The following is a 26663-nucleotide window of genomic DNA, read 5'->3' as shown; positions in this document are numbered from 1 at the left end:
GTACGTAACGTTATACATGCCCGGTGGAAACAGACAGTTTTAAAACTGACGTCAATTGGATATGTAGTAATAAGGAATGGGTCGAGGAAGTAAATAATACAACACAACCTCTATCAAGTAGATCAAACTATCATTGACATTTCCCCTAGGGTGGGGTGTTAGTCCCCAACCAACGGTTACAATTTGGGCCAAAAGCATGGTTTGTACACATTCCCCCACCCTAATATCTGCTAGTGGATGCATAAACAAACAATAAACACAAACGTTTGAATACCGTCTGTTTCAAATAATGTGAAGGCAGGCGCGTAGTCATATATGGGAGGGCAGAGGGCAGAGGACGACCGCCCCTCCCCCTTGGGAATATTGTTTGTATTTTTTTATGATGTCGCTAGTAATTTCAACATAAAAAATGCTTAGATGCAACTAACAAGGCCTGGGAAGTGCCATTTCCAGCGATCTGGGAGCCATTTTCGGCCAAAATTTCCTTGAACGCTTCGCGCCGACACATGGTGGCGCTCCGCTTAGATAGTTTGCCTACAGACTTCGCCCTCCCTTGGCAAATTCCTCGCTACGCCCCATTCAGTGCTGGATTATTCAGCTAAATCTTTGTACCAGCAAAGAGAGTGTTAGGCTATCAAACGATGTATTGTCTTTTCACGTACCTCGTAATTGCTCAAATCTATAAGTACTATGTCGATATTTCATCAATAATGTTAACAGTCAATTCATGTAGACCCCCCCCCCCTCTTTCTTCTTCCCTTTAATAAGTACCATCCTCTTCAAGAAAAGTTAATTTTTGGATATAAAATAGTTGAAATTTATATCGACATTTTGATATAAACATTTCTAGTAAAAAGGCAAATATTTAAAACCAAAAAAGAAATCGACATTTTACACGGAGGGAATTAAAGAAGAGGTCGAAATAAATCGAAGAAGTTTAATCTTTAGATAAAGTAGTCTAGTGTTGAGAATTTCGGTTAAATTAAAGAAGGCAATTTTAAGACAAACTTGATATTCAAGGAAAGGGTTTCAATTTGGAGAAAGGGTTGAAATTCCCAAAAATATTCAAAAATGTCGGGATAAAGTAGTCAACATTTTGATATGGAAATTTGGAAAATGTTCAGTATTGATGTGGGTCACAGTAATGACGAAATGTGTATTGTTTGCAGGGGCGTATCCAGGATTTTCCACTAGGGGGCGTCAGGCATGAATGATCGCCGTCCTGGGGGGATGGGTCTAAGGGGAGGGGTGGACAATTTTTGCTTTCGAAGAAGGGCTGAAATGCAAAATGGTGCCATATGTGATCCTTTTTTTCGACCTTAATAATAAGCAACATTTCCAGTAAAAATGGACACAAAATGCACAATTTAGTATGGCTGGCATGTCACTTAGTGTTTGTAAAACTTGTGACCGACTGGGAAATCTGGTGATTGCCAAGTTTCACCATCAAAGCCTTTAAGAAATTTATGAATTTTACTTTAGTTTATCAATGATTTACAACATGAAGTTTGGCAACAACAGCAAAATGGTCTGACTGTACAGTGGTTGCATTACTACTAAATTTGACTGAAATTGATGCAGAGATAATTACTTCTCTTCCATTGGGTTAAAAAATGTCATCCTTCGTGGATGCTTGCGACTGTAGATGTTGAAACTTCGAACCGGAACGGAACCACTCACCAGCGCATCGTGCATAAAAGTGACTGACTGATTTCTTTCCCTACAAAGATGGGGGTATTGAGTAATAAACCGCTGCAGTTTAGGTTTAGCCACATTCTGATAAAAAAATCTGTGACATTATAGGTATTCTTTTAATGTCAATTATCAAAAAATAATTTAACGTATTTAACTATTATCTGGAAAAAATGTACAAAAATTGTTTAAGTATGACTTAAATATTTATAACATAGGCATAATGAATGCTTTTATCTGCAAGATATTTAAAATCTTGTGTTCAGTGTTGTTTGCAAAAAAAAGAGGTTTTGACGCGAGCGGTCGTTGCCTAAAAATTAAATACTATAATACTATAATAACGTCTTATCGTGTAGCAAAGTATGATTAGCAATTTGAAAATCGAGGTCAAGAAAAATTGTACACAAAAAATTTGAGGCATAAAAGGTCAGCAGAAATAAATTTCGTGAATGGACAAGTCAAAATTTTTGCCTCGATAGAGTAACCTCACGTGTTATGCACGGAGCTATTATGGGCTCCCTCAGGCAGCCCAGAGGCCTTATACACGCCCTGTGCTACGCGATAATACAAACACAATTACCATCTATGTTTCTAAAACTATTATACCGCCGAAGTTCGCCAGAACCTTTTTTTGGCAAACAAAAAATAAAGCATACGGGAGGGGGGGGGGGGTTGAGCGATTAACCGACATCTCACATAAAGGTCGTCATCAATTTTTTTTTTTTGCTAACCTTTTTTTTTTTTGACGACCAATAGGGGGGCGCGCGCCTGTTGCGCCCCCCTGGATACGCCCCTGGTTTGTTTAATTGGGATGCCTCCCGACCACCTCCCCAAACCATTCATTTTTTTGCTCCCTTCCTACGCCAATCAAGTAATTTGTCACATGTCTACATAGATATGGGGAAGGGTGTAGAACATAAAGGAGGAGGTACATCTTGTGGCTAATTTGTGTATATTTCTGATTAAGTCCATAAGAGGTAAGTTTGCCTCTCCAATCCTGAAAACGGATCAACTCTCCTGTATGGTTTAGTACCCAGTAACGTGGGTTCACATTCCAAAATTCTCCCGATCAATTTAGGAAGGGGAATGAACCTTTATGGTCAGACTATATGTGGCGAAAGTTATGATGGTGTTGCTGTTGAGTCGTTGAATGCAATTCCATGTAGGGTGTTGTGGAGGGGGGGGGGGGCTCCGGCAGAAACAATTTTGAGGCGTATTTAGACTATAAATGTCGTCTAAACTTAAGGTTGTGCTAAAGAATACTAGTGCAAAGTTTGAAAACTGAACTAACCGATGTTAAAATCACTATTGTTCAATTGCATGGAAAATCAGAAAGTACAGTCTTGCCCGTCCAGTTATTTAGTAAATAGCCGTTGGGTGGACATGTTGCCCAACCAGTTATTATTCTTATATACAATAATGCCTGACAAAGAGGTACACATTATAGCATGTTACATACATGTAGCCATGTACCACATCTTAATATCAGATGTATAGGCTATCTACTACGGTACTTTACATATAACAGGGCATATATCGTTATTGTCATACACTGATGAGAGGCTACCTATAGGGCCTTTAGATGAAATCGGATCGAAGGACTCGAACAATGGGACCCCTTCTCGACCCCAATTGTAATATATGATTTCAAGGGTGGGGGGGGGGGGTGGAGCAGTAAATCTAAAATTCCTTCCGATTGACTTGGGTAGGGCCTTCACTGTTATGGAAAGGCTAGAATGGAAAGAAGAACTTAAAAAAAGTGGCGGTGTGTTGGTTGGCTTGTTGAAGGCAAATCCGATGTAGATCCGCCCCCTGATATTGTTTTGAAAAGCTACTTTAAATGGTGTTCTCTGAGCATAATTAGACTACAGTTAGGTCTTAAATTGGCTCCATATACCATTAATGCCAATAAATATTTTTAGGGTAAAGTCTGAGGGGGTGGGGGGCTGGGACGGGTGAACACCGTAGCAGTGGCCTTCTTCTCAGCTCAATGTAACATCACAGACCTGTCAACCTGTTTGACCCCAAAATAGGGAGAATAACATTTTTTCAGGGCCAAAAAATAGGGAGATTAAGGGAAACTAGGGAGGTTGGTAATTTTCAACTGAAATGATATAAATACTCCTAACGTGTAGTTTACAGTACCGCTCACGTATAACTGGACAAGGGTACGCCTACAGGATCGTATAAAGACGTTGACAAACAAAATGCCGCGTAGACGCCGCGTAGATACCGCGTGTAATCCCTGTACGAGTTTATACGCAGGAAATGTTATTGAGCTCCATGAATATTCGCCGAAAGAATTAGTGAGATGTTTGAAACAGCCGTTTCTTAAATCGTAGTTAACTGAGACGTAATATTCACCTAGCAGCGAAGAGGACGCATGTAAAGTGTTCGTCGGCATAGAACTTAACTGTTTTTCGACGTATACAAATATCCTACATGCGAACTGCACACAAATGGTACGCCGCGCCACGTATACATACAAGTTAAGTGTATATATATATATATATATATATATATATATATATATATATATATATATATATATATATATATATATATATATATATATATATATGAAAGAGCGGATGTTGACATGCTTGGTGTATATGATGAAATGTAGAAAATGAGACTTCAACAAGCACAGTAAGATGGCTCTAACAAACCTATACACAGTGGTTGCATTTTGCACTGGGACAGCCATGGTCCCACCTCTGCCAAACGAGCCATCTTGACGGGAGAAACAAGAAGAGCCATATCCAGGTCCACAGACAAACCCTCAACTAAACTATCTCTTAAACAAGTAAAAACTAACTTCATAAGAAACGGATATCCTAAAAAATTCGTGAACTCAACCATGAAACACACAATAATCACCCCTACTAGACCATCTGAAGATCAAAGAATTTACCTAAAAGTACCATTTGTGAACGAGAACATAAAACGACAGACCCTGGCAACAATCAGCAGATCGGGCATTACAAATCTGAGAACACACTTCATGACAGGTAATCCATCAGCGAGTTTGTTTTCCGCGCCACGTGACAAACAGGGTTGCCCACCCAACTGTGACACCTGCAAAATCGCTGTAAAGAAGAATATCTGTTTAGCCAAAAACTGTGTCTACAAGATTAAATGCAATCTTTGCTCGTCTACATACATCGGCGAAACGGGATGCACCATTGGAACGAGAATAAAAGAACATCTACGTATGACTAAACAAACCATATACACACATTTACAAACTCACAATATAGATCCGAAATCTGGAGAAAATATCAATTGTCAAATCCTACATCACAACCTACCCAATACCAGTGAAAGAAAAATAATCGAAGCCCTTACCATAAAAGCCAGTAATAACTTAATGAATGGCTGTGCTGGACGTCAATTGGATATTTAAGCTTTTCACATCTTGCTGGTCCGTCTGTGCGCTCCGAATACAGTTTGTTCGCTGGTGCGTTTCAGCTCAGGGGAATTGGTTTTTTTTTTTAAGTTTTTACTTATATACACATATATATATATATATATATATATATATATATATATATATATATATATATATATATATATATATATATATATATATATATTAAACTGAGTGCACCATGGCATATGCACAGTGCACGCCGTACTAATGTACTGTATTCAGGACTCTACCAAGGCCAACGTACATTGCGTGAAGTCCGAGAACTGACAAAGAAGCCTGCTATTGGTTGAGAGTCCCGTACAGCACTGTGTCAGTCGTAACGTGTTTGTAAACAATCAATCTATATTTAGATTACACTTATTACGCGAATAAGCATAGGACTAACTGTTGGCTATTTTCAGAAATGTCGCAAGTGATGAAACATTAAAAAATCGGGAGAATAGAATATGAAACCGGGAGGCCGGGAGATTCGGGTAAAAACCGGGAGTCTCCCGGTAAAACCGGGGGAGTTGACGGGTCTGCATCGCGCCCCCCCCCCCTCCGAATTCCATATCCTAGTGTATAATTTGGAAATTTTCTGATTAATGTTGAAATAGCCAAATGCTTTCGTCTCGTCATTTCAAAAGATTTTAGAAATGTTAAAGTATTGACCATTTTCCAAGCTTGTAGTTAAACAATAGCCTATCCAGGCTGAAAAAATATCTAAGACATGTTTATCTTGCTGTCTTGATGGCACTTTCAAGCTGCTGTACAGGATTCTATGAACACAACTTTAGCAGACAAATGTCAAGGTGCAAATGATAAAATGACAGTTTGCAGCATATTGTTGAAGTCCTCACTTATTAGATCTAAGGAATTTGCCATTTTGTGGTAAATTGCTATTATTTCAATTGGAAGATTGACCATTTATCTGAAAAATAGGGGAATTTCCCTCGTAGGCATGAAAAACGACTTTAACAAGTCTCATTTTCAAAATCTAAACAAACAAACGCCACAGTGTAAACAGCGTTTGGAGAACGGTTGAATGGTTGCACTTCCCTGTTTGTTTGACGTGATTCCCCGAAGCTACAGTACAGGCTTAAATATGAAGATATTGCAACATATTCCAGATGGTGAACATGATACTGAAAGAAACAGACGGAGTACAGCATATTACAATTGTCAAAGAAGAAATCCCACGTATCAGTTGAGTTCCTTTCATAGCGTTAGGCTGTGCACGTACAAGGATTGGCTCACAGGCCATCATAACGTTCAACGTTATGGCTTCTAAGGTCTTCTCTAGTCATATAACCTAAGTGCAGCCTAATTTAGGCCTAGTCTAATGATTTTAGTTATAATATTCAATAGCATGCAATATCATAAAGCGTGACCTATACTCAGCACAATGTAGGACTAGCTGAAGTATGGTGCTTGCCTGTTATAGTTGGTTACAAGTTGAAGGGGAGGTTTTCCTCCTTCAAATAATTTGATCATTTTATTCGTTTAAGAAGTGTTCTACATTTGCGAGATCATCCAACTGTCTGAAAGGTTTTAGCCAAATTAAGTCATAAAAACCTATTCTTAAAGTACCCTGGAGTTGTTTCCTCTCCTGGGATATTGTAGATTTAAGTGCTAACCTGCCAGTGAGTAAAGGTCAAATGAAGGGCAATGTTTTCCAGAGATTGAGATTCAATATTCCATATCATATACATGTATTATTGTAGAATGTGTCACCCAAAATACTGCAGTTCTTTACACCACCCATACTGGTCCAAGAAAACCCATTATTGGAACATATCCAGAATTTCCAGGGTTTTTGCTGGTAATGCTCAGTTCCTATTGACGTATCTTTAGCTTCAATATCACAAATCAAATATATGCACTTTACATAATTTACTTACTAAAAGTGTAGGGGTCTTTATAGCTAGCATGTAAAGTTGATTGCCCACAAAGACTGCTGTAGTGTCACATTGCTATCTGAATGCAAAAGTTCCTAAGAACTTTCAAAAAGCTTCAGAAACCAAACACTGTAATGCTGTATATTCACTAAATTAAAAAGATCAATGATTGGATCAAAGTGGAACTGCTACCAGGGTTTTTCTTTGTTGTGAATATCCTTTTGTTTCTGAAGTCTTCTGAAATATCTGAATAACTAACTTGATTTCATGTTAGTGTTTTCCTTTTGATTTAGAAGTCACTGAGGCTCGAATGGCTCCATGATGTAATAATTCAACCGTAGTAAGAAACCCTCTAGTGTATATGAATATGGAGACTACTGTATATAGGAGATCAGGACCTATGAACCTATCAAGCTTCTTTCAGTACCCTACACTTTTAGAGGCACAGAGTTCCATAGGAATGGTAAGAATGAAGTAATCTGGTTGCTGTGACTTTATACACCAAAACTGCTGGCTACCGCTAGCAACAGTGGCGAAGGGGCGACCCCCCCCCCCACCCTTGAGCATATTTTTTTGTACATTTTTATGATATTGCTGGTAATTTCAAATGAGAAAATGCTTAGATGCAACTTGCAAGGCCTGGGAAGTGCCATTTACAGCCATCTGGGAGACATTTTCGGCCAAAATTTTCTTGTACGCTTCGCACCAACCCATGGTGGCGCTATGCTTAGATAGTTCCAATGCTGAATCTACGTCTCTGATAATTTGCCTACAGGTTCGCCCTCCCATGGCAAATTCCTCGCTACGCGCCTGAATAATACAAACAGCCAATCAGGATCATGCAACCAGTGCGCATTAACTGATCACACAAGCTAGTGAGCTAAATACCCTTATAGAAAGGTGGTTTCCAGGTACTGGAATGCCAAAGATTATGTTAAAAGGTAAAAAATGCTGACATCATACAGGTTTCTCACATCATTGCTCGCATCATTGCCTCGATACTAACATTACATTTTCAATCGAGTTTTCACTTCTCGGACGTACCCTGACGCTCTTTTAAAACCACTAAAATAACAAAGTTTCTATCGCTGAGAACTACCGACCAATCAGTTTATCACCCTAATAATATTTCAGACGCAATCTATGATGTCAGTTTGACATATAGTTTGGTCCATTTCAGCATGTTACTTGCCTGAAAGCCCAGTCAATCTTTCCTTATTTTCCACGCGCATTTTGTAGATTTGTCGAAAAATGTCAATGCCGGTGTCAAAGTCACAAAAGATATGTCATGATATTTCAAAGTAACTTACCAGACTGTTTTTTCCCCTTCTATTTCACTAAACTATTTGATGACCATATCATGACATGGGATCTCAAAATAAAGGATGTTGAGAAAACTTTAGAGCAGTTTACAAGACCTGGGAAGTGTCATTTCCAACAATCTAGGAGGCCTTTTTAGCTAAATATTTTCGTTAGGCTGTTTAAAATAAACACATTTAGAGGGCATTCAAACAAATACAAGCACTGGTATCCATTAGGGTGGCGAGCACTTGCCCCTCCCCCCTCCCCCATAGGCTCAACTTGGGCTGCAAAATCACTATCAGAGAACATTAAATATCTGAAAAGTTAGAATGCCTCAGCTAAAGTCCCCAGGGACTCCCACCAGGGCTTAGATTTATACTTCATAGAAATTAAATTTTTCTCTCTAACATGTTTTTACATGCTTAATACTTAGTACAAGAGGATATGAAGTAGAAGATATGTTACAGAGCTCTTCTGAAGCCCCCAGCACCCGGCTAGGGTTCAGATATACAGAGTAAAATCAGATTAAGTATTTCTATTACTGACATGTCCTCATGTGCTCAAAATGCAGATTCCAGAAACTATGTGAAAATACTGAAGATTTGGAGAGCTTTGTAGTACCCTTGTTAGTCCAGCCACTATAAACAGAGAACACAATTGGATATACTTCCTAATCTGAGAATGTACAGCTGTGAATAAAGAATTGTCACTTATGCTTGTTTAATTTTTAAACATTGCTGAGCCAGTCACTGCAGTTGGTTTTAAGAAATCTAATTGGTCTCTAAACTGATCTAACATCACCGACTTAGTACGGCGGCTTAAGAAAAAAAAACAAGTGACCCCAAATTTCAAAATTTTGAATTTGCTTTCTCAATATTTGGAATTTTTATCTCAAGATTTTGACCTCAAAAGTCAAAATTTTGACATTTTCATCTCAAAACTTTTTAACTCAAAATTTTGAGGCTACAAGTGTCTTCATCTGCCAAAGAAAGAACTAACCATATTGTAGCTATTGACCAGCTGAACAGGGTACTTTATAAACCTTTGGTGATCTAAAATCTAGAAAGAGACCCCCCCCCCCGGAGAGTGGTGTAACTAGGTCAATGTAGCCAGTGCAATCTCCAGAGGCTTGGTGCCATTAAATAAAGAAAAATGATATGAAAACACATCCACCAAAGCTGACACACTAAATTAGATACAATTATCTCCTAATGAGTGGAAATTCAAAAGACATTCTGTCCTCAATACGAAAGAGTGGTGCGAAATCTCACACATTTCTCAGTCAGGCCCAAACCATGCATGGTTGGGTTTGTGTGAGGTTGGACTCTCCTTTGGGAGCTCATTTATATCACTGCACCACACCTTTATATGCCACTTCCACTAAACAACGGACAATCCGGTTCAAGTTTGATGCTTAACTGGCTAATTGTTTTTACACTTAATACCTGGTTATTGGAAACTGAAGTGTACTTTCCTTCTGTATTTTTTTCTCTGTGATTGTTCATGTATGCAGGGTAGTTAGCCAGAGACTCACGTATCTATTGCTGATTGACATTCTCAATGTCTCCTATAATTAGGACTCAAATCTCATTCACATCACTTTCTTTTCTCTTCATTAGGTTAAATATGAAGCGAGCTATTAGGGGATCACCTATTCTACCTGTAGTTACCAGTTGTCGATGGAAGTCACGTTCATACTGTGCTGACAAGGACAATGAATGGTTCATCATCTGATATTTCCTCCATGTGATGGTAATCACATTAATGGTAAGTGTTGAACAGTATTAATAACGTTTCAAAGATGTGTGGTAGATTTTATGGATAGCGTCGCAGATCGAGGAATACTCTTTTATCCCCATTCACTCTCACTAAAATAATGTATATAAAGTTTTAACTCATCTTCTCAAAATACAACTGACAGGATTACGCCCTAGTAAGGACATTAAAACGATCGGATTCTTGCTGGATTAATCCAGTACTTGGTATGTTTGTAATGACCTTGCTACAGTATGACACAATAGCTACCTCAACACCCTCTGGTACATTTTACCATTTGCCAAACTGAAATAAAACTTGCCTTCTAGACTCATATGAATAAAGTCTTCTAGAACTCCTGACACTTCTAGAATGGTAAGACTGGAAGACAACTTGTTGGTTCTGTTAGAAAGTAGCTTGGGTTTCCTACAAATATGTCTTCTGTTGAGGTACTTATTTTCTTCAGATTAAAATAAAAAAACTTGAAATACCATTTTAGATATAAAGAAGTCAACTAAGTCTGTATTGCTGTAATGAACACTCCATCAAACAAAACAAGAACACCTTGATTAATTTAGGTATGTCACACATATGTCACACAACTATGGATATAATCTTGAAATTTAATGTGTTATGTTTGTTATGATATTTATTGACTGTAGTACAGTAGAGATTACTGTTTTTAGCATTTGCTTAAATATTGGAAATATGATTTGAACTATAAAATTGGACAGAAAAATGCAAATCAACTCCACCTTTGATATTCATCTCAAAGATGTCTATCATACCAGCTGAAGATTATTGTTGGGTTTGTAGATCTCCTTTTCTTCGTTGTTATTTTTAGCCAAACTCCTGATAAACTGTCGCACACCAGTTCTAAGATTCACAATCACATCTTGTGAGGCTAAAGAAGCATTATTCAAGTAAGGTGTACACAAAACCAGTAACATAGAGAGCCAGGCACAGTTCCATGCACAGTTGTGTCACCAGATCCACTTTTTTTAAGTCTTTGTTTATCCAAAGTTAAAAGTATATCATTCTTTATCACATATTTCACTGGGCACCTACAGTAGCTGACGTACAACTGTATCCTCCACCCAACCCTCACCCTCTCACAACAGGACTGCACCGAACAACATGTTATGAAATAACAGTATATGTCAAAGTCTGCAGATAGAAAAATATGTACTTTAACTCAATCAATTATAGTACAATGTCAGCATTTCATAAATTCTACAAATTCATCAACCTCTAGACAGTACAGTGAACCAATGGTTCCTAAATTATGTGACCGAAACGGTCATCATGTTTTCTTCAGGCTCCATCTATTTTCAGGGTTGCATTGTTATTACTTTTGTTTCTCAATTGAAAATAAAACAGTCTGGATTGCTAGTGGTATTGCTTAAAGTTTGTATTGAAGATTCAATGCTTGTCTCAATTTTAAATTAATGCTTCTTTATATTCCAAGTGAGCTGTATACACTTTAGGAAGCATTATGAGACCTTGAACTCATCATGTACAGTCTATAGATTTGTATTCTAGTTGCTTTAGTTTCTTTACATTGTTATTATAATAATAACTGAGTGATTTATTTTGAAACTACAGTACCATACTGTATGTTTATAATAGCTGTGTTCTGTGTTTGACAATGTTACATGATAGAATGAAGCTACTTGCAGACCGGGTGATGTCAATTTACATAAATAATAACATTATAACTGATGACCAAATGCATTTTGTTTTTTCTCATCATCAGGTAAACTGGAATTATTCAGTCCTGAAATCAGCCTGTTTAGGTATTTACCAGTTTCAATTCCGGATAACAGCTCTTGGAAGAAATATGTACAGTGTACATCAGCAGGGTAATGATTGTATGGCCCAACACCTGATTCTTACCTCTCCCACCCATCCCCCTCCTCCATGAGAATGCAAGTTTTTTATTGGATATATTTACTCCATGACATATCAGATGATCCCTCAAGGGAAATTTCCCCACCGAAAAGTCTATCATCCAGGACCCCCCCAACCCCCAATCACTGCAAAACAAGACCTAAAATATGAACAATCTAGTTAGAACACTGCTAAAAGTTGTGTCTTAGGGATTCTGTGAGACCTCTTTTGTTCAGTGCTTCCCTAATTGTAGCATCATCTCTACAAATTGTACCATAATTGTAGTTTTCAAGAGGATAAAATTCTGATGCCAAGGACATCTCTAATCTTTCAAATCTGACCAATTTTAATGGTCATTAGACACACATTGTTTCATAATGTAACAGTTTCATTCCTGTGTGAGCATATAATGCTAATGAAGGCTTTCTATTGTCACGTCTCCAGGTTGAGTGGATATTATGTAATTTATGGCAAGGTCCACCTATCCCATCATATTAAATAGTTGTCAAGGAGATGATAGGTATTGAGTATTGCACTATGACTAGCAAGTTTACGATTCTATCACAGAAGATCTTACAACACAATATGACAAGTTCTTTTAGGATTCAGCATGTTATGTCATCTGAAATCTTTAATGCATTTGTATTATGTTTCTGTTCTTAAAGTTATTGTGTAATTCAGTTTTTCTGTTATAAGAGTGTGTTTGGGTGGGGGGTGGGGGGGTGCATCATGTTGCTGCATATTGGCAAAGTTGGAAATTAAGTTACTGGGAAAGTTGTGAAAGCAAAAACACTAACATTTATGTAATAGAGCAGCCTTTGCTTCACACTGGTATACAGATAGTTTGAAAAAAAAACAATCTAGACCAGTAATATTGCCTAACTTTGCTTGACTTCAAAGTAATAGAGTTAGAAATTTGGGAACAACTTTATTGGCCTGCTGCACCAAACAACGTTAAAAGTGGTCAATTAGAAAGTGTGCTGACCAAATTAGTCTAAACCATAGGATTGCAAACATGTTACCAAGTTTTGCCTTTTGTTTTCTTTATGGATAAATTTCCAAAAATTATTCAACTTTAAAATAAAAGCGCCTTGCAATAAAATGAATGAACTTGCAATTATTGAGTCATTTTAGCATAAGCTTGTATATCTGTGAGCAATGGAATAACTGTTGAGTAAATATTAAAAAGGCAAACTCAAAAAGAAGGGATTTTATCGTTTGCATTAAAACATCTAGTTCAGATATGATTCTTATTGTCTTTGTCTTTATCTCCTCATTAGGTAAATGTGGATTAATCTTTCTTGAGACGATCTTTGGGGGTCACATGATGTGGATCTTGCACAGAATGGCTTACAATATGCTGATGATAATGATTAGTGTATAATTAGTGTATAGCAGGACTGATATGCTGGGTTGTAGTTATAATTAGATTTGATTCTGAAGTAGAAAATGATTTTGTTACTGCCTAATCCTGGTGGAACAGTAATTGTTTTGAATCTTGCTTGATCAGCAAACTCCCTAAGGGCCTAGGGAAGAAGATAACGGCTTCAGTCTAACATACATACACCATATATTAGGCAATACATGTCATACATTGTATTGCTTACTATTGTGTAAAAGTACACAAAGAGGTGTATGTGTTTAGTATACTGGGTCCATTTTTTGTTTTGTGTAGCCATCATAAATTAAGGAACAAAATATTCAGATGACTTGATCCCTTCTAATTTATCAGTGTGTCATAGTGTTGGGTGGCAGGTAATGGTAGTAATCAGTCTTAACAGCGCAGCCAGACTCCTCTGGATTGTCAGCCTAATTGCCGCAAATAATATCCAGTAAAATGTATGGCAGGCTCATAAACAATCAATTTAATTCATAAGTGCATGTGCCCTAACAATTAAATAGAGTCACCGCACACAAAGTGAGACCCATACACACACTAAGTTAGAACAATACCCACAGTAAGTTAGAACCATGTAGAATGACTAACAGGAACCATAAAATCTCTGTTTCCATCCTAACCTTTCCTACCCTTCCCCTCTCAGTACATCTAAAACCCAATAAAATTGATGTCAAATTTAAATCTGAAGATAATCTAGGTTTTATGTCATTTGTCAATGAGCTATATACTAAGGGATTACAAATGGAAGTCTTTAGTGGGTTTACTGTAATGTGTGGATATGTTGTTTTCAGTCAGTAATAAAAAAACATGCATGAACCGTCTGGACCATATGCATGTCCTCAGAGTAAAAATCAGAGTAATTCAGAATTCCATTCTTAGCCATTGGTCAACAGTGTTGAAGGATTCTCGTAATGTGTTCTGTTTAAGATGTACATTATTTGCACTCCAGTTATAATACTGGCCATTTAAGAGATAATTCCAGGAAACTCCAGCACATGTGCTTTCTACATTTATTTTCTGTTGCAATATTATGGAAGATAGCTCACAAATCTGGTAGAAAATTTCCAGCAATTGTCAAAAGATGTCTTTTATCGGGGGGGGGGGAGGGGGGGTGGGGGGCTACACAATTCTTGGGAGGTAACATGGAGTTGATCAGTTACCACTACAAGTGTTGTAATTGCTTACATCAGATGCAAAACATATTCCTAAAAACAATATATTTGCTGCCCTGAGATTACAGCTCTATACTATTCATATATACTTATTAATAAGACACAAGGGAAGACGTTGATGTATGTTACAAAAATGATCACAGACCTGATGAATTTTCACCTTGATAAATCTAGTGAATGGAAAGTTGAGTTATTGTGTATTTTCTCTTTAACCTCCAGGTGATACGGTTTTCAACATTTCTTCTGTGCATTTCCTCCAAGAAAGTGAAAGAAAAAGTCAAGTAGGAACACATCACTGCTGACATAACTTCCTTTTTGGATGTGAGTCTGGTGAGACTTTACAGGCGCGTATCCAGGATTTTCTAACCCGGGGGGCGCGAATTACCATCTAAGCGGAGCGCCACCATCGGTTGGCGCGGAGCGTACAAGAAAATTTATGGTTTTGATACCCCCCCAGATCACCGGAAATGGCACTTCTCGGGCTTGAAAATGAGCAACCAGATGTACACTTTTGCCTGAGAACCAAGTATATCCCAAAAGTTTTTTTCCATCCATTACCTTTTTGAAGATTGTAACCAGTCACACATCATGTTCGACCTCATTGCATGTCCTATGGATCATTGCTTTTGTAGGTGATTCTACGTCACCGCCCACAATATCCGAAAGCCCCACTTTTCAAGGTTTTAAGCCGATTATTTGTTGAGAATTTGAAAATTCAGATTTCTCGTGAATAAAAATCACTTCAAAACATACCCATGATGTTGCAGAAAATTCAATCTATGGACAAGCAATATAGAAAAACCTCCTTGAACCCCTAATAGACAGGTGAAAATTGCACGAGTAGAAGAAAGTATGATGCAGAATGTTGGTGAGGAAATTTTGGAAAATTCCGACACAGTTAATTTCTTGGTGTAGAAATATTGCAACCTCTGATAATGGCTATTATAAAACTTGGTTTCGGAAATGAAATATAGCAGATATTTCCGATATCAGGTATATCGACACCGAACACTACACACATAGGCGTAGGTCCCGTAGGAGGCGGGGGCTGATATTGGCATCGATATGTTGAACGCGCGCTTAGCGCGCGAAAAATTTCGGCTTTTTTTCGGGCAAGTCGTTACAGCCCCAAATCCAATTTGGCTCCTACGCCTTTGACTACACACATAAACAGTTTTTTGAGGCTGTTCATCGTGGAACATGCATTTCAATGCTCACTGATATGATCTTATATCTGCTCTTTGCTTTACAAATTCGAACAGGCGTGTAGCGAGTAATTGCCAAGGGAGGGGCGAAGCCTGTAGGCAAACTATCTAAGCGAAGCGCCACCATGGGTTGGCGCGAAGCGTACAAGAAAAATTTTGGCCGAAAATGCCTCCCAGATCACTGGAAATGACACTTCTCAGGCCTTGTAAGTTGCATCTAAGCATTGTCTATTTTGAAATTACTAGCGATGTCATAAAGAAAATTTGCACGGGGGGGGGGGGCGGTCGCCCCCTTCCCGAAATGCGTCATGTTCCCCGACGACGCGGTCGAGTTCAAGACCAGCCACAGTTGGTTCCATATAGCACAATTGTACTACAATTTATACAATTGTTTAAGGCGTCCATACACACACACACGAGTTATGATAGACCATATATAGTATTTATATAGATACATTAGTGAGAGAGGAAAAATGGAAACGTTAAAAATGGAGTTGTAGGTGTAAGGGGTAGGGTGAGGCGCACACCCCCTCCGTAATCCTTGATCTGTCACTGGCTACCCTGTGTATATAATAAGGATCAGCGCTTTAACTATGACTGTTCCCCTTTCTCTTCCCGAGGTCTTGGCTCTCTTTTACTCCCTCCTTTTCTTCTTTTTCTCTATTTTTTCTCTATTTTTTCTTTTCCCTTCCTTTCTCTCCTCCTTTTCTTTTTTTCCCCTCTTTTTTCCCTTTTTTCTTCTCTTTTTTTTCTCTCCTCTTTTCCTTACCCGGGGGGCGCGCGCCCCCAACGCCCCCCCTGGATACGCACCTGCTTTACATACTACTTCTCAACAGTCAGTTTGTGAAATGGTAATGGGCAGTGTTGGGCTCCTTTGATGAAATCTACATGCTATATGTAGGTGAAGACAGCTTGCCTAATTAGCACTATAAATAACATCAAATGACATTTCTAAGATTCCACTTGTTTAATTGTGTAGAGCTAACAAACTTGACTAAACATAACTACTATATTGTAGTATGCAGTGGTGGATTGAAGATTTCTCTAAAGTGGGGACAGCTACTAATAGATACCTAAATTAACAGTTCATAAGAAAACTTCTACTTCTGTAGAAAATAAAGATTGCCTACATTCCAAGCAAGCTAAGTTTTTGTAGTATGTACCTTGGTCTGATTAGGGATGTGTTTGAAATTGAGAAACTATGAAGTATCAAGTCTTTGAAGTTATATGTGCATTGCCACCTGTGGGTTACTCCTAAGATTTTCTGGCATGCTGTAACATATCAACCCCAACTTATTATCAGCATGTTGAGTTACCATGCAGGTACATAGAAAGTCACAGTTTGTTGGGTACCCAGGACTAAATTGTTGAATGCTGAATTCCAAATTTCAAAAATGAAATACTCTTGTTGAGATCAATCAGTTACATAGAACTGTGTTATACATGTAGTGAGTTCATATGTGAGAAACATTGTGTAGAGTAGGCAGCAATTTGACAGTCATCGGATACCCATAGCTTTAAATTTGCTATCATTTCTAATAAATAAATATATGTTGCCATACGTCTATCTAAGGATTCTAATTGCTGTCCACAACTTAAAGTAAGCTGTGGTCAGTCAACAATATTGTTGTGCCATGTTCTTACATTAACTTATGTTATGTTTTCAGTGTGGAGAGAGAGAGAGAGGGGTAGCAGAACCTGTTCAGTTGCTGTCCAATCCACTGTATTACTCTTGTGAAATGTTCCTTAAATAATATTGTAACTGAAGCTCTCTGATGCTTGCCATACACCAGACCGGCATCACTTTACAAACTTAAGAGAATTCTTATGCGTTGAATCTTAGCCATTTATTTCTGTTAACCCTACATATATTATTATCATATTCTATGTATCTGTTTATTCTGTTCCATGTTCTCTTCTGGTCACATTCCACCCTCATGTTTCTTGATTACTATATATGGTCATATTTTTTATTCTATCAATACTGCTGTAGTACAATGTTGGTCTTCGTTATAAATAGAAAGAATGGAGGTTGTGTTATAAACAATACTTCCTCAAGCTGCTGAGTGATAAATATATTAACATACTTTTGTATGGTGTATAAGGCCAGAGACTGTATACTTCGCTTCTGTCCATGATGTAGGCCCAACCATTCATAATTCATGTTCGCCTCTATGTGGACCGAACATTAGCTTGAAAGGTAATGTTACACCTAATTAATAAGAATGTAATGAATTCCAATGATGCTTAGTTAAGGCTAATGATGTAATAAAACCCTCTCATGTTTATGTATATGGTTGATGATTATTCATGAGATGCTGATTATTGTGTTTACTGTTGAACTTTAATTCCTCTTTTCTTGTTTATTATTCCCAGAAAGTTTTCCGTTGTTCATTTATACTTGTATAATTATCTTTACGTATAATATAATAAATTGTTAGAGGAGTGGAGAAAGAGAGGGGAGATGGAGAGGGTGGGGATGGAGAGGGTGGGGGATGGAGGGGTTTGATGGAGATGGAGAGGTTTGATGGAGATGTAGGGGTTTGATGGAGATGGAGGGGGTTGGGGAGTTGGAGATGGTGGGGAATGGAGGGGTGTGAGGGAGATGGAGCGGGTTGGGGATGGTGGGGATGGAGGGAGATGGAGGGGTTTGAGGGAGGGGTTGGGAGGTTGGAGAGGGTGGGGGATGGAGGGGTGTGAGGGGGATGGAGGGGTGTGAGGGAGATGGAGCGGGTTGGGGAGTTGGAGAGGGTGGGGATGGAGGGAGATGGAGGGGTTTGAGGGAGGGGTTGGGGAGTTGGAGAGGGTGGGGGATGGAGTGGTGTGAGGGAGATGGAGCGGGTTGGGGAGTTGGAGAGGGTGGGGATGGAGGGGTTTGAGGGAGATGGAGGGGTTTGATGGAGATGTAGGGGTTTGATGGAGGGGGTTGGGGAGTTGGAGAGGGTGGGGAATGGAGGGGTGTGAGGGAGATGGAGCAGGTTGGGGAGTTGGAGAGGGTGGGGATGGAGGGAGATGTAGGGGTTTGATGGAGGGGGTTGGGAGTTGGAGAGGGTGGGGGATGGAGTGGTGTGAGGGAGATGGAGCGGGTTGGGGAGTTGGGAGGGTGGGGATGGAGGGGTTTGAGGGAGATGGAGGGGTTTGATGGAGATGTAGGGGTTTGATGGAGGGGGTTGGGGAGTTGGAGAGGGTGGGGAATGGAGGGGTGTGAGGGAGATGGAGCAGGTTAGGGAGTTGGAGAGGGTGGGGATGGAGGGAGATGGAGGGGGTTGGGGAGTTGGAGAGGGTGGGGGATGGAGGTGTGTGAGGGAGATGGAGCAGGTTGGGGAGTTGGAGAGGGTGGGGATGGAGGGAGATGGAGGGGTTTGAGGGAGGGGTTGGGGAGTTGGAGAGGGTGGGGGATGGAGTGGTGTGAGGGAGATAGAGCGGGTTGGGGAGTTGGAGAGGGTGGGGAATGGAGGGGTGTGAGGGAGATGGAGCAGGTTAGGGAGTTGGAGAGGGTGGGGATGGAGGGAGATGGAGGGGGTTGGGGAGTTGGAGAGGGTGGGGGATGGAGGGGTGTGAGGGGGATGGAGCAGGTTGGGGAGTTGGAGAGGGTGGGGATGGAGGGAGATGGAGGGGTTTGAGGGAGGGGTTGGGGAGTTGGAGAGGGTGGGAGATGGAGTGGTGTGAGGGAGATGGAGCGGGTTGGGGAGTTGGAGAGGGTGGGGATGGAGGGGTTTGAGGGAGATGGAGGGGTTTGATGGAGATGTAGGGGTTTGATGGAGGGGGTTGGGGAGTTGGAGAGGGTGGGGAATGGAGGGGTGTGAGGGAGATGGAGCGGGTTGGGAAGTTGGAGAGGGTGGGGATGGAGGGGAGATGAATGGGTTTGATGGAGATGGAGCGGGTTAGGGCGTTGGAGAGGGTGGGGGATGGAGGGGTGTGAGGGAGATTGAGAGGGTTGGGGAGTTGGAGAGGGTGGGGATGGAGGGGTTTGAGGGAGGGATTGGGGAGTTGGAGAGGGTTGGGGATGGAGGGGTGTGAGGGAGATGGAGCGCAGTGGCGTCGCCAAGGGGGGGCAGGGGGCACGTGCCCCCCCCCTGGAAAACCTAGTGCCCCCCGAGTGCCCCCCCCCCCCCATCTGAGATTTGGGTTGGTAAAAAATATATATATATTTTGTTATATTCAACTCCCATCATCTGAGTTGGTTTTTCATAAGGACAAAGAAGCACAGTAATTCGTATTTTCTTCAAATGAGCTGCGAAAATATGAAAAAGTTTTTCCTTGAACGTCGGGTATCGAAGTCGTAACCCGCGCCATCACAACAGGTGTCGATATTTACATTGAATGTGTCAGTGCTCACGCCATACCAGCGGATATACACGTCCGCTTCGCGAGCTACATGACTGTGAGAAGGGAGGGTACTGCAATATGTTGCCTTGGTCTGAGGTTGACAGGTTAGGAGCTGACGAAATGTGAGAATGCGAGGGTCCGCAGGCACCATACTTGCCTATATTTGTGGACCCATATATTAACCCTGTTGTGTAGGGGCTGCAGAGGTCATTTGAGGTCAGATGCTTGTAGGAACAAATGGCGAATGTTCACACCTGCATACTGAGCCACACTCGATGTGTGATCAAACTTTGGATTGCATGGTGAGATCCCTGATAGGAGCCAATAACGATGCTGGAACCTGTTACATCTTAATAGATAATGGGCGAAAACGAGAAGGACAAGAAAGGAGTCGGGGGTCATGCACACATTAATTCAACAAATGTAGGTTCTATTGATAGGGTTAGGCATAATATCGACAGCATGTGGTTCATATCCTCTGCAAAATTCTGCGCCTTGTTAAAAACATTACCTCAAAAATAGCAATTTCTGGAGATATCTTCAGATCGAATTTAGCATCAAATGTGGCAGCATTTTGCATCCAGCCCATCCTCCGTATGCGTAAATTTTCCAAAGGGGAGGGGGGCAGTGGCGGCGGAACCGGGGGGCTTGGGGGCTCAGCCCTCCCCCCTCAATGAAAAAGTTGAGGGGGCAAATGCATGATAAGCCCCCTCAATATTTACCAAGGCTCCGAAACGTGCATCTGCCCATTTTTCAATGCATACTTGTCGATCTGTCCGCTGCACACGTATACTATATAGGTGTAATAATTTTAGTAAATGCTGGGGGCCCGTCCCCTGGCTATAGACCACATTGTCACCCCAACCGCGTCTTCACGCCCCGTGAAAAGTGGAAGCAGTGAGTGTGAGTACCGGTAAGCGCAACACAACTTCGTCTTAGGCCAATGGCTTGCTTCATTTCAGCCAGTTCTCCAACATCCCCTTACTACACTCAAAAACGTCTTTGCGAGTACACTACGAGTAATAGCTACTCTCTTAAAACACCATTGAATATACAAATTACAATGTTTTTACAGACTTTTACGTGCAATCTGAGAAATTGCAGGCTTGAGACCCATATTTTAGGGCTAGGTATTCGCAGCATAAAACACTCGGGAAGTGCCGTTTCCGGCCATCTGGGGGTTTGAAAAACCCAAAATTTTCTTGTACGCTCCGCGCCAACCGATGGTGGCGCTCCGCTTAGATAGTCTCTACACATAACCCCCCCCCAATAATTTTCCCGTTCCGCCGCGCCTGGAAGGAACCCCCTCCCCTTAGACCCCCCAGGACGCAGATCCGTATATACCTAAGTGCCCCCCCATCAAATGCTGGTGCCCCCCCCAGACTGAAAAGTCTGGTGACGCCACTGATGGAGCGGGTTGGGGAGTTGGAGAGGGTTGGGATGGAGGGGTTGGGGAGTTGGAGAGGGTGGGGATGGAGGGGTTTGAGGGAGATGGAAGGGGTTGGGGAGATGAATGAGGTGGGGATGGAGGGGTCTTGTGGGATAGGAGGGGTTTGAGGGAGATGGAGGGGTTTAGGAGATGGAGGGGGTTGGGGAGATGGAGGGGTTTGAGAGATATGGTGGGGTTGGGGAGATAGAGGGGGTTGAGGAGATGGAAGGGGTTTGGGGGATGGAGGGGACGATGGTCATAACGGTATTTTTTTTATCCTTCCTAACAGGGTCAGTGCATTGCTCTTTACACGCAGTAGTTTAGTATTCAGGGCCGTAGCCTGCGCATGGGTAGCTGCCCTTTGAGATTTACACTTTCTAAATGAAAGTAGGCCTACGATAAATGTTCATATCATTTCTTCTGATTTAATTAGTCTGTAGTGTGCAAACTCTGAGATTCTAGGCACGTAGTGTAGGAATGGCGGTCAAGTAACATAAGGTTTACTTTAACTGCTCATCACGTATATGCACGATCTCTGATGCGACTACTGTTTCTGGTGGTTTTTCAGAGGGGGGGGGGGGCTGGCTGGGGCAGAGGGGATTATAATAAAAATAAAGGTAGAGAGCTTCAAAGAGTTAACCTGCATGAACAGTGTAGCAGTCTTTCGTGAAACTACGGTTCATAAATATACTTATTACGTATGTTTCACTGTTATCCCTTATATTAGTGCCACAATGTTTTACTAAGAATACACGGTCTACTCACTCAGTTCATTCCCCCTCCCCTACCCGCAGTAGGTCCTTAGATAGTGTCATGACGGTCCCTTTTTGGAAATGACCAACCCAGTCAAATTTCTTGAAAAAGCGCCTGGTACCGTATATCCGCACATCAAAGCATCGCTGTAACATTTGGACGATACATTTTTTCTCGATGTTCCTTAACTGCTGCTTGGAATTCTACCCAGGCTACGACCCTGATGTTTATATTTATTTTTATGATTTGTTGTTTCCGATGAAGTGAATGTGCGGTGTGCCTAAATACCAAATAGTGCTTTTCAAATGTACTTATAATACCATATGTGTGCATGTTGTATATGTCTGGATAACTAGATAACCTTGTGTTCAAAGTTTAGATGTTTCCTTTTGGGTTTAAGTTTCAATTTGAATAATTATGATTGAGGCCATAAGTTACACCAGGATGTGAAATAGATAAGTCTTTCTTAATTCAAGTCTTTTCTTGTCAAATGTGACTTTTTTTATTAATTATATTTATGAATGACATATCAATTCAAGCACCAAACAGAAATAACCTGAAGATTTGTAGAGTCCAACCCCTGGACCCCTGGCGGGGGTTAGCCCTTGGACCCCGCCCGCTAAGTCGCTCGCCGACTCCTTCGGTTTATTTATGTTCCCTTATTTAGCCCCCTCCCCCACCCAACTCTCAATTCGGATTGACGCTCCTGATCAGAGCATGATTGATTTTAGCTTAAAGCAGCTGGTTGTGTGTGTAGCTTTATCTCCTACGCATATACTGGTCTATAATCACTGTCTACTGTTAACTTGTAGTAATAACTGATTAATGAAACAATATGTTCACAAAACTCGAGTCTGTCACATCTCAAAACAAACAAAGAAACCAGTATGATCCTAACAATCCGGTGTTACCATCCTCTATCGGTTAGTGGTGGGGGGGGGGGGGGTGATTTGAATTAATTTGTCCACCATGAATGTTGAAATTAGACAAGAAGTTAGAGGATTTGCAAATGAGGGAATAAAGCATTACATTAATATAATTAAGAGCGGAGACACGATTGAGGTGTTTGCTATGATATGCAATATTTCATGACTTGGTCTGAACATGTCACAGAGGTACACAATATATAAATGAGCACCTCTGTATTGCTTTATCTGCCTCAATTTATATTAAGCGAGAATATAATATCGTGCTGACAATAAAACTTGCGTACGAAAAAATACCCAGATTAGTGAAACTATCTTTCACCTTTTCACACCCATGTCAGCGACGTAGCCAGGAATTTGAAAGGGGGGGGGGAGCACTTTTTGCGATTGATATGGATTTTCAAAGTTGAAGGCACGACTATCTGAGCGGAGCGCCACCATCGGTTGGCGCGGAGCGTACAAGAAAATGTTTGGTTTTACAAACCCCCCAGATGGCCGGAAACGGCCCTTCCCGAATGTTCATTCTGGTTCCCTGGCCTCTTGCTAACATGAGACACCTCATTCAATATCACTTTTAAACCCAAAAAACAAACGAGTTAAAATAGTACGTAATTCAATAATACATAATGTATTAAAATTAGCAAGGTACACAAGGGCGGCGGAAGCACTTTTAATCTGGGGGGGGGGGGCACCGACGTCAAAGGGCACTTTGCAGAAATTCGATTGGACTGATGCAGCCTGATATTTAGTACCCTTTATAAATCTTATATTATTATCTTATTTGCGTATACACATCACTCCATCAACGCCCCCCCCCCCCCCCCCCGTCTTAGTATTCTTACTTTTCAACTTCTGATACTTGTAGATACAAAGATAGGCCAGAAATGTCTTTGATACAACCATAGCCAGTAATTGTCTTTGATACAACTGTAGCTAGTAAATGTTTATCAAAAAGGCTGTTTTGGAACTTGGAACGCCGATCGCGACAACAACAGGCAACAAAGTGCTGCAGCTCTATGTATATAAAGTCTGTTAATCAACGATAGGCTTATTTGACTGTGGAATGTTCTCAACTGAAATTTTATCTGCGTAAACAGGTTCTTAAGTAGATGTTAAAAAACTGACAAGATCGTATCCTAGTCTTTTTCGGCGGGTAGAGTATTGAATGAAACGGCACGCGATATGAATGACAGCCTAGATGACAGAAGAATAGGTCACCTAATTTAGCCGTAATCTTGCTACGTTCATTTCAATAGTTTTTCCTGTCTAGACTCTTAAACTCGTCCAGCAAGCTTATGGAATTGAATTATGGGTGTTTCAATAAAAAAGATAACTTGGTATAAAAAGTGTAGGCCCGGGCCTACAGTGCTACATACTGGCTACGCCCCTGATAGTTCTAAATTAGGATTAGATCTCCAACTGAAATATCGCTGACCTAATAAGGTGATCAAGAGTACAAGTTTTATGTAGAAAAAGGGCACATTTTTAACCTGAGGAAAAGTGGGGGGGGGGGGCACTTGCCCCCGGTTCCGCCGCCCTTGAAGGTACATGTACAGAGTAGTCTTACTTTTCAACTTCTGATACTTGTAGATACAAAGATAGTCCAGAAATGTCTTTGATACAACTGTATAGCTAGTAAATAATTAAGTTAGCCTAATAAGAGAAGGCGAGAGCTATCCGACGATTGCCATCTGATGCAAATTTCTCAAGTGTTTTCTCAACTGAAATATTATCTGCGTAAACGGGTTCTTAACTACATGTTAAGAAACTGACAAGATCGGATCCTATAGTCTTTTTCGGCGGGTAGAGTGTTGAATGAAACTATCGTGCTACATACTGGTTACGCCCTGATCATATGATATCATTATCAGCAGATTTTGTTTCCTGTTTAAATTCTTTTACATGTTCTTTTACATAATATATCAGAAAGACAAACATAGTACTCTTTCAGGGGCGTATCCAGGATTTTCCAATAGGGAGGCGCCAGGCATGAATGATCGCCGTCCTGGGGGATGGGTCTAAGGGGAGGGGTGTACAATTTTTGCTTTCAAAGAAGGGCTGAAATGCAAAATGGTGTCATATGCATGGGCGGCGATCCGTACTTCCGAGTGGGGGGGGGGGGGTATGACCTTGTTGACTATCTCGAAGCGTACAAGAAAATTTTGGGATTAACAAACCCTCTAGATGGCCGGAAACGGCACTTCCCGAGGTTTCCAAGCGGCATATACCCAACTTTAAAATAGGGATGTCATGTCCGAAATATCTCATAATCAGGATCCAAAATACTTTTTTTTTTAATTTCGGGTGTTATTTTGGGAAAATTGCCCCTGTCAATCTTGTTTCAGGCGCAACGTTAGAATGTTCGAGAGCTCTGTTATATTATTCGATGAAGAAAATGGCCTCATGCAGGCTATTATAGGCCTATACACATGCAATACACAATTACACATAGTTACATTCCTAGGTACCGATTGCTAGGGCATCCAGGTGAAACGTGTATTAAGCATTACCCTGGTTACATGAGATTCTCAGCTGTTCGAGGGAACATGTACGTGTGTAGGCCTACTATAGGGCCTATATGAATACTATGAGGGTGCATGTACTATATCAATACCGTGGGCGCAATAATACATTTTGTTGTTATAGGGCCAATGAAGCCTACAGTCAACTATTTTTGCTTTATAAAGACGCTTTATTTGAAAAGATCGCACTGCGTTTATGGTAGGCGAGAAATGAAGCTAAAAAAGAGCCGTACATTAACGAAGATGCATAAATGTAGGCATGAAAATATTCTTATCCCTGGCATTTGGTGGGGGGGGGGTATGGTGCATTACATCCCCTCCACCCATTTTCATGGGGGGATATATCCCCCCTCCACCCAGGATCGCCGCCCATGGCCATATGTGATCCATTTTTCGACCTTAATAATAAGCAACATTTCCAGTAAATATGGACACAAAATGCACAATTTAGTATGGCTGGCATGTCATTTAGTGTTTATAGTGATAATACAAACACAATTACCATCTATGTTTCTAAAACTATTATGCCGCCGAACTTCGCCAGAACCTTTTTTTGGCAAACAAAAATTAAAGCATACGGGAGGGGGGGGGGGGGGTTGAGCGATCACCGACATCTCACATAAAGGTCGTCATCATTTTTTTTTTTTTTCTTTTGCTAAACTTTTTTTTTTTTGGTGACGGCCAATAGGGGGGGCGCGCGCCTGTTGCGCCCCCCTGGATACGCCCCTGCTCTTTTACAAGTTTTCCAGTAGGATGATTCTTGTTTATTGTCCAATGTCTGGACTTAAATACATTTGACGAACTTAACTGATGTACAATATAAATTTTCATATTTTGTAGTACAGCCAGATATGCAGTGGCCTAAAAACAAATATCGTTATCGTAGTGTATTAGCAGTGTAATAATTATTTATAGGAAGCGCGTATCACGTACGATTGCTAGCTTAGCTTCATAACATGCTGTTCTTGCAACAACTTAG

The 26663-nt window shown here is 40.7% G+C and overlaps 1 protein-coding gene and 1 long non-coding RNA gene across 2 annotated transcripts in view; one reads left to right on the top strand and one right to left on the bottom strand.

The window, feature by feature from the left end:
- The window catches only part of LOC139970060 (uncharacterized), a 128616-nt gene that overhangs the window by 52113 nt on the left and 49840 nt on the right, over positions 1-26663 (bottom strand). The window lies entirely within an intron of this gene.
- LOC139970132 (uncharacterized) lies at positions 9949-13320 on the top strand. The gene is made up of 3 exons (XR_011794037.1): positions 9949-10056; positions 11816-11921; positions 13230-13320. It is a non-coding gene; the product is annotated as an uncharacterized lncRNA (long non-coding RNA).

The sequence above is a fragment of the Apostichopus japonicus genome, chromosome 7, assembly GCF_037975245.1.
Source record: "Apostichopus japonicus isolate 1M-3 chromosome 7, ASM3797524v1, whole genome shotgun sequence".
Classification (NCBI taxonomy): Eukaryota; Metazoa; Echinodermata; class Holothuroidea; order Aspidochirotida; family Stichopodidae; genus Apostichopus; species Apostichopus japonicus.
This window is presented reverse-complemented; position numbering and strand designations above follow the sequence as displayed.